We start from the raw sequence: 8687 nt of genomic DNA, 5'->3' as shown, positions 1-8687 counted from the left end.
TTGCAGCTTATGGAAACCTGTGAGAAGGAGGTTTACTCCTGGCTGACCCTCCCTCAGGAATGTCTTATGCCTTCTGATCCACAGCAGCTGGATCAGCCCTTCCCACAGGGAATCACAGCTTGGCCCAGTTCAGCATCTGCCCTTGGGCTGGGGACTCTCCAGCCCCAGTTGGCAGCTGGCCTTGATGCCACTGAAGTTCCTGGGGACTTCCCAGGGCTTCCCAGCCTTTGGAAGGGCTCACATTGCATCAGCCAGGCCTGGAGGAGATGCTCAGTGAAACACAGGGATCTCCTTCTCCTTCTCTTGGCTTTTAAAGCTTTTCCTGCTTTGCATGATCTCCAGAATGACGCCAGATCTCCCTGGGGCATTCTTGGTGCCACTTGGATGGGGACCTGCTTGGATCAGACACCAAAAAAACACAAATCCACAAGTTTTTTGTCCTCAGGCAGGTAATTAGTGGCCTGGGCTTTGGCTATGCCAAGCCAGTGGTTCTGCAAGACATGGCAGGTCCTGGATTTTCCAGACTTTTCATCAGCTGCCCAGTGGCATACATAAATCCCAGCCCAGGAAAATCCTGGATGAGCCTTCTCTGTTCTCCACAGTCCCAAAACCTAGTACTTTCCCACCAAAGCTCAGCACCAGCAGAACCATGCTCAGTGCAGGGTCCCATCTGCTCTCCAGAAGATGATTCCCAGCTCACAAGTCCAGCCTAAGTCTAGACTTCTCAGCTCCAAGCAATGATGGATTTTTGGAGAAGGCTCCATTACCCAGTGTGGCTGGGTAATCCCATCACCACATCCTGACACATTTTTTCCCCAACACCCTGCAGCAAGAAGGAAAAATTCCCCACAGCCTTTGGTCCTCCCATCCTACCATCCCAGCTTGGAGGCCTCCTGACCTCCTTGCTGCTCCAAACATCTCATAGGGCTCAGTGGATGGCCTGGGGCTGGGCTGCTGTGTCCTGCTGGATTTGACTCCCAGGGACTGGGGAGGCAGCCTCAAAGCTTGGAGACATCATCATGGCCTGGGATGGTTTTAAGTTGGTGCTTCCCTAAAATCCCCATCATATCCCCACAGAAACATGTGGGCAGCACATGGGGAAGTCCTTCCCATGACAGCAGTTCTAAAGTCCAGGAAGAAAACGGAATTCCAGAGGATAAATCAAGAGACTTCTCTCAAACGTGGTTTCAATTATCAGTGTTGATGCAGACTTTAAAGGGAGAAGGAGAGGTGAGTAAGGAGGAGGAGGAGCAGAGGCTCTTAGCAATGTGTATTCATCTGCATCCAGCAAAGATTGAGAAAGGGATTGATTTTGAAAAAAAACCAAAAAACCCCAGATGTTAACACATTTGCAACCCAAAAACCCATGGAAAAAAAGCGCCAATTCCTCACATTCCTGCACATTCCACCAGTTCCTCCCAAACACTGCTGACATCAGTTCCAGGAGAGCTGCAGGAGCTGGGAGGTGTTTTGGGACCAACCCGCCTGTTTTGGAAACACCTTCCTCATTTCAAGGGCGGTGCCAGCTCATCTTGGGCATGATCCCCCCCTTTATGTTCGGCTTCCCCATCGCCCCCAGGCTGCTCCTCCCAAGGTCATCCCACGGATCCATCTGGGTGGCTGCTCCTTATCGGGGCGAGCCAGCAGCAGCTTCTCCTCTGCCCTCCAGGGATGGATGCCAGGCTGAGATAAGGATCCGCTGGCTCCAGGGAGGGGGATGGGAAGAGGTTCTCCCATCCAGGCACGAGGTGGAGGGGACCGGCTGCCATCGGGACACCCGCCGGGCCAAAGAGCCCCAGGGCACCGAGCACCCATTGTCCGGGCACGCCTGGAAAGGGGAAAATTAACATAAACCGAGATAAAAACAAGAGAAAATTAGCATAAAATATGTAAACAGCCAAGAGGGGAGGGTGAGGGAAGCTGTTGCACTTCTCCAAGTGTTTCTAAAACCTCTCTCTGAAGCCATGGTAGGAGAAGACTGATTTTCCTCCACAATTTTGTGCAGGCTAGGGCCAGCAGAGAACCAACACCAGGGGGAAAACCAAACCCAAACCCATACCCGCGGTGTTTTCATCTCATTCTCTGCTGGGCCTGGGATGCTCAGGAGAGGGAAAGCCTCAAATCCTGGCCCAGAGGGGCCCATCCCCACCATCTCCTGGTTTGCACAGGGGAAGAGGAGATGCTGGCACGGTGAATCTCAGCTGGAGCATCCCAGCAGGACACCTGGGTGCCATGGGAGGGCTGCTGGCTCCGGGGGGATGGGAAGGGCTCATGGGGAGGAGCTGGAGCCCGGCACTGGCCAGGTCGGGATTTTCAGCAGCTGAGTGATCCAGCAAAGCAAACACGAGAAAAGAGCTCCCGAGTCATGTAAACAAACAAGCAATTAAAAGATGAAATAAATCTCCCAGGTACATAACCTTTCTATTTAAACACTCCAGGCCTGGAAATGTTCCAGCACATCTGACCCAGCTTTGCCTGCGATCTCCCTGCCCAACTCCCGCGGGATGAAAGGGGCTGGGTTTCAGGGAGTGACTTTTCTTCTGCTTTCCCCCCACTTAATGATATTATCCTTCCTTTCTTGTGTTGGTTTAATTCAGAGGGAAAGCCCGCAGATGTTTCCTTCTGCACCCCTCCTGGGCACGGAGCAGGACGTGCCTCCCTCCCCATCCCTGGAACAGGACTGACTGCACTGACTTGTTAATTATGGCATTTAAGCTGGTATAGAGGGAATGGGGCAAATCGACCCAGCAGCATTAAAGGAGCAGAGGGAAGAGAAAAACCAGGCTTTAAAAAGAAGGCAGACATCCCTGGGAGAATTCTAGGGGAGAGCAAGGATGCTGCTTCCACAGCAGGACAAAGCACAGAGGCTGAAGTGGGTTAAACCCAATGGGTGTGTGTGGGAGTGGTGTTAATTTTATTGGGGTTTCTGTGTCCTACAGCTCAGGGGACCCTCAGCCAGCTCCTCCTTTGAGCATCCAACAGCCCACGGGCTGCTGGACACCCTGCCCACTTCAGGGCTTCCCTGTGCAGCCACTGCTGATTCAGGACAGCGAGGGATGCACCCCGCTGGCTTCAGCACAGCCTCTAATCCCAGGCTTAACGTTAAACCCAGGTTTGGGGTCCCACAGAGGACAGTAGTCACACAGCCCAGCCGAGATCACCGAGTTACACTGACTCTTTCCTGGGATGGGGCAGGGGGTGCACTGTTTTCATTATTTAATTAGTGCTGTTAAATTGTTTAAATCCACACACCTGCAGAATTTTGTTACTCAAAACTAAGCATGGAGGCTGCAGGGATAAGGACCATTTAGAGGTCCATCACTAATTATTAGCATCACTAATTATTTTTGGAGAAAGAAAACCCTTGCTTGACACCAAACCAGGAGCTTTTTCAACCCTTGGTGATGGTGTTTCATTTTAAAAAGGCTTTTACTGAGGTGCTTGAGGTACCCAAACATCCCACTCTGCTCCACCATGAGGTGCCCAGTCCTGCAGAAAATATTTGGGGATAGGGACCATATATTTGTGAGTCTGCTTAAAAAACTAAAATACCTTCTTATTTGGAGGCCAAACATGCAGATACAGCCCATGTGCCAAGGGATGGAGAGAGGTGATGCTGCTTGGCTATATCTGCATCCCTGGCAGGGAACAGTCCCCAAAACTTAGCAGACCAGGAATTCTGCGTGACCCTCCCCCCAAACACCACCATGCAGGGATGCTCAGCAGCCCCAAATTCCAAATTCTGGTGGTACATGTGACACTCACCTCCAGTGACACCAACCCCACCCACCCCAGAGTGGAATCTATGAGCAAAGACAGGAACGGGGTTAAAAATAGCCCAAAGCCAAGAAAACCTGCACAGACAGGGAAGTGAGAACCCCTAAGATAGTGCTCCCACTTTTTCACATCTGAGCTTTTAGTAATCACAGCTGCTTTCACTTCCCCTTTGCCCTCCCCCTGTTCCTCCACTGCTGGGTTTTGGTTCCTCTCTGCTCCCCCATCACCTTCCCCCTTTGGAGGCCAGGCCTTCAAAGCACTTCAGTTTTAATTTCCCTGGGGTGCTGCCAGTTCCCATGTCCCGGCTGTGGCACAACAGCGGAGCTGGGGATGTGATGGGATGTGAGGTGATGTCCTTCCCCTGCAGCGATCCAGCTCGGATGGGTGCTCTGCTCAGGAGAGGGAGGGAAGGGTGAGGAGTAAGGAGCAGAGCAGCCAGAACTCTCTTTCTCCATGGCTTTTCCCAGCTATTTGACTTCCAACAAAGCCCCAGCAGACCCAGTAATGGAATGATGATCGTTTTTAAAGAGGCGGTGCTGGAGGGAGGGCAGGGCTTTGTGCAGCCTTGGCAGCGGGAGTGCCGGGGCGTGCAGCGCCGACAGAGCGTCAATATTGACTTTCTGCTGAGGCAATTGGCAGGGATCACGGGCTGCAGGTATTTGGGTGCTCCAGCTGCACCCTGTCCGCACCTCAGCAGCTTTTTCCCGGCACCAAGAGCGATTTCCTATCGCTGAAAAATGCTGCTGTAAATAACATCCACCCCGAGCATCTCGGAGCAGACTCACCCCGAGGGTATGCAGGATGCAGATTCCCTGGGGATGCTGCAAGAGCAGGAGCTCCCCGCCCTCAGGAAGGATATTCTGGATGGGAACAAGGGGCAGAGGTCTGCCTGTGCCTTGGCACATCCCAGAGCTGCAATTCTTTCTGATAATGGCCGTGTTCTCTCATCACAGCCAAATTTTGCTGCCTTTAGAAAGGGGCTGGCAAATGTGGTATGTTAGCACAGGGGGCAGCAGGAACCGGGTCAGGGCTTTCCCTGCCACCCTCATTCCCAGCGGTGAAGGAAATCTCAGCATGGATTTGGCTGCCCAAGCCATGTGCCCAGCAGGCAGGGAGATGAAGGGACAATGCTCCCCTCGTTTTGGGATGGCTGGCATGGCTCTGGCACGGCTCCCAGACTCCACGTGTGTTCCTGATCCTCGGGGAAGCAGAGCAGTGGTCTGGAGGGAGGCTCGGGAGCACAGTCAGCCCTGTGCAAACACAACAGCATCAATTTCTCCCAGTTAGGAAGTTTGGCTGACGGTGGAGTTTATCTGGAGCCATCCCATGGCCTCAGAGCTGCAGTGTATCTGGGGGACAAGAGCCCCTGAAGCAGGAATGGGAAGTTTTCAGCTATTTTTTCAGGCACATGTTCTCATCTTGTCCCTTTTTCTGCCTGATCCCCTCTCCCAGGGCTTTTGCCAGCCCCAGGCTGGGCTCTCTACCAGCCACATTCCTTCAGGTTGACGTGGCTTTTCTTTCCTCCCTCATCCTTATCATGCTGGAGTTCATGAATCATATTTATCCAAAACTATGAACCACCCAAGCACCCCGTGGAAATCAAGTGAGACAGGGCAGAGCCAGGCTCAGGGGCTCAGGCTGCTCTTGGGGGTACAGCTCTCCTGGGGAAAGGCTCTTCCAGCCATCCAAGGAGCCATGGAGGAATAAATGAATCCCTTTTATAAAGCTTTTATCGCTGTGCTGGCCCTCCCCCAGCTTGTTTTGGCACTGCCTGTCCTGGCACGCTCGCCCAGCGCTGGAAGAAGGATGTGGGGGATTTTCTGGATACTCCTGTGGGACCAGGGGGACAAAGGGTTGCAGGGTTGCTGGGTTGCTCTCTCCCCACAGCTGGCAGTGGCTATGGGAATGCCATGGGACAGGGGATTGGGAGCACAGCAGACTCCCCAATTTCACCCTGAGGGGTCTTCATGATCACATTTGCTGGAACCTGATTTTAAACCTGATTTTAGGAGTCTCCATGCAGAACCCATTTCCCTTTAGGATCCCAGGAGCCTGTGGTCAAGAGTAAATTCATTTTATCTTTACTGTGATGACTAAAGTGACCTTTATTCCTCATCTCCCTGGACAGCACAAAGGCTTTTTGGTCATTCCATCCCTTTAATTCCATTTTCCACGGAGAGTCATAAAAGTGAGGTACAACACCAAAGCCAGCATTCCCAGAGGAAAAAAAAAAACACCTCCATCTACAGGACGATATGAGATCCCATGAATAAAACCCCAGCCAGGGTGAGATCTAACAAAGAATAAAATCCTAGACAGGATGAGACCTAGCAGGGAACTCCCCCCATAAATTTACTTCAGTCCCCTGTGCATCTCTGAGCATCCTACCTCCAGGGAATTCAAGTTTCTAATTGAGCTCAGTTATTCCTGGAAACAATTTTTCAAGCACCCACTGAGGCAGGTGGCCAGGGGAAGAACCCTGCACCTGCAAGTTTTCATTGGGAGGCTGCCCCACCAAAGCCAAGCTATCGGTTTTGCTGGTGCCAAGGAGTCTGTGCTGAGCCCTGCTGGCTCTTTTGGCACCTGCCTTATCACCAGTCAGGGTCATGCAGCTGCTTCCCAGCGTCTCCCAAGTCAGGAGGGCTGACCAGACAAAAAAAAATTAGCACATGGAAATCAAACCATGAGGGCAGAGGTTGGAACCAGCACTATCCCTTTGGATCATCTCCCTTTTCCACTGTTACTGCAGTCTTACAGGAGGAAAATTCATCTCATGGTGTTGTTTTGAACCCTGACAAAGCAAGGAAAGGAAAAAAACCAACCAACACCCCCAGTTCTCGCTTGCCACCACTGATCTGTCACCCTGTGGCAACCCCTGGCCTCTCCCAGTGCCTGGCTGGGCTGTGGTTGGGGACAAAGCCACTTCCTGCCACCTCTCGTGCTCTGGGGATCCGGAGTGGGCGGCATCCCCGCGCCGGGGGGCAGGTGCCAAATCCGGAGCCCCTGGCTGCAAAGCTGCTGCACCACAGAGGCTCAAAGTCTGTATGTGGGGAGGTTTGCTCACTTTTTTCAGATGTTTTTTTCCTGCTGCAGGCTCCCAAGATGGAAGAGTGGGATGGGACAGGCAAGCTGGAGAGCAAACTGCTGATTGAAGCCGGACCAAAACAGGACCACGGCATCTCCATCCTCCCTGAATCCAAGCAGCAAAGGGATCCCATCGAGTTTGGGATGGAGGGGATGCTGAGAGGCACATCCCAGCCCAGGAAGGAGGTGGGCTGCTGCCTTTGCTTAGCTTTTGTCCTGGCTCTTTATCACTCCCAAGCCATGCTGAGAGAAACAGTTTTAAGCAGGATGAATGAAATTGCAACCCAGCAGGATTCATGGGGGTGCTGCCTCAGTCATCTGAGAGTTTCATGGGAAAGCGAAACAAAAAATCAGCATGTGGCTCAAAAAGAAAAGCTGAAGGAAAAGAAAAAGTTCATGGGAAGTGTCTCAGGCCTGGCCTGTGAACCTGGGTCACACACAGAGCTGTGAGGTATGGAGCCTGAACGCCCTGAGGGATCCATCTCTCAACACCTCTTGGTGATCTCACTGGCTTAAGGAGAGCCTGGCACTGCCTATACCCCAAGCTGGCACAGAGCCCTGGTTTGGATTCAGGTCTTTCATCAGCACCCCAAGCCTCACCCTAGAAATACACTGTCCCAAAGTCACCCCCTCAAGCTGACAGGGCTTCCCCCAGTTCTATTCCTGCTCCTTTTCCACAGGGAGCAGCTCCTGCCCGCCCTGGCCATGGGGGGGACCTGTACCTGTGCCAGGGTGGAAGCTGTTCCTGCCTCCCAGAAGGAACTGAACAGTTTCCTCTATTTGCCCTGAAGGAAAGGTTGTTTGGGCATGGGTTTATGCCAGCCTGGAATGCTATCACAACCTGCTTCCAATGAAAAAATCACAGCAATTGCAGATCACTTGTCAATAGTTCTGGAGCAGCTCAAGGAAGCAAAGCAGGCTTGGAAGAGAGGAAGGTTCTTATCAGGGATGTGGTATTTTGTCCTAGGATAGAGGAATCTGTTGGATTGTCTGTGCTGCCAAGTCAGGGAGCAGGAGGAGGGATAAACAACTCCAGGCACAGCAGATAGCCACAACAGAGCCCCAAGGACAAGTGCCAGCTGTAGTAGCCAAAACACACGTTTCCCTGTGAGCAGTAGAAACACCAATCACCATCAGAACTCAGGGAAGCCAGAAACATCTCTGCTACTGTCAGCGAGTTTAAAGGAAGCTCCTCTGAGAGGCTGAGAGCTGAGAACATGAGCAAATGATGCAGGTCACTCCATAAATCCTGGCAAAATGCAGAAGTCGCAGCCACACCACCACTACAGCCCTCTGTGTGAGTCACAAGCTCTGCTCACACCAGGATCCTTCTCAGAAATTGTGACTGCCTGGATCTCTATCAGTGGAAGAACCAAAACAGGGAAAGTTCAGAGGTTTTATTTGTGTGGGATGGATGTGTCACCTAACCTAGTGACCTCTTCCCTCGTGCACAGCAGGCTAGAGGTTCCCCCCACAGGCAGGATGAACGTGCTGTACCCAATTTGTTTGGGTTTAGTCAAAAATGAACTCAGTAGGTCAGCAGTGCTCTGCTAGAGCAGCATGTTCCACAGCTCCATTCCCCTCAGGAGCAAGATTGTGCTCCCAAGGAAAGGCTGAACTGGGGGAGCCCTGCCTGGTCTGGCCCACAATGGCACAGCATTTCCCAATTTATTCAATTTTCAAGCAGGAAAGCTCATCAAAGGTGAAGTTTGACTTCAGTCCCATGGGAAACACCCATGAGGACCTGGCCTGCTTTGCTTCCTGACTGGGGGCAGATGGGCAGGAGGCACTTTGGAATGAGATTGATACCTGCACCTCTCTCCAGA

This window comes from Oenanthe melanoleuca, chromosome 10, assembly GCF_029582105.1.
Source record: "Oenanthe melanoleuca isolate GR-GAL-2019-014 chromosome 10, OMel1.0, whole genome shotgun sequence".
Classification (NCBI taxonomy): domain Eukaryota; kingdom Metazoa; phylum Chordata; class Aves; order Passeriformes; family Muscicapidae; genus Oenanthe; species Oenanthe melanoleuca.
This window is presented reverse-complemented; position numbering follows the sequence as displayed.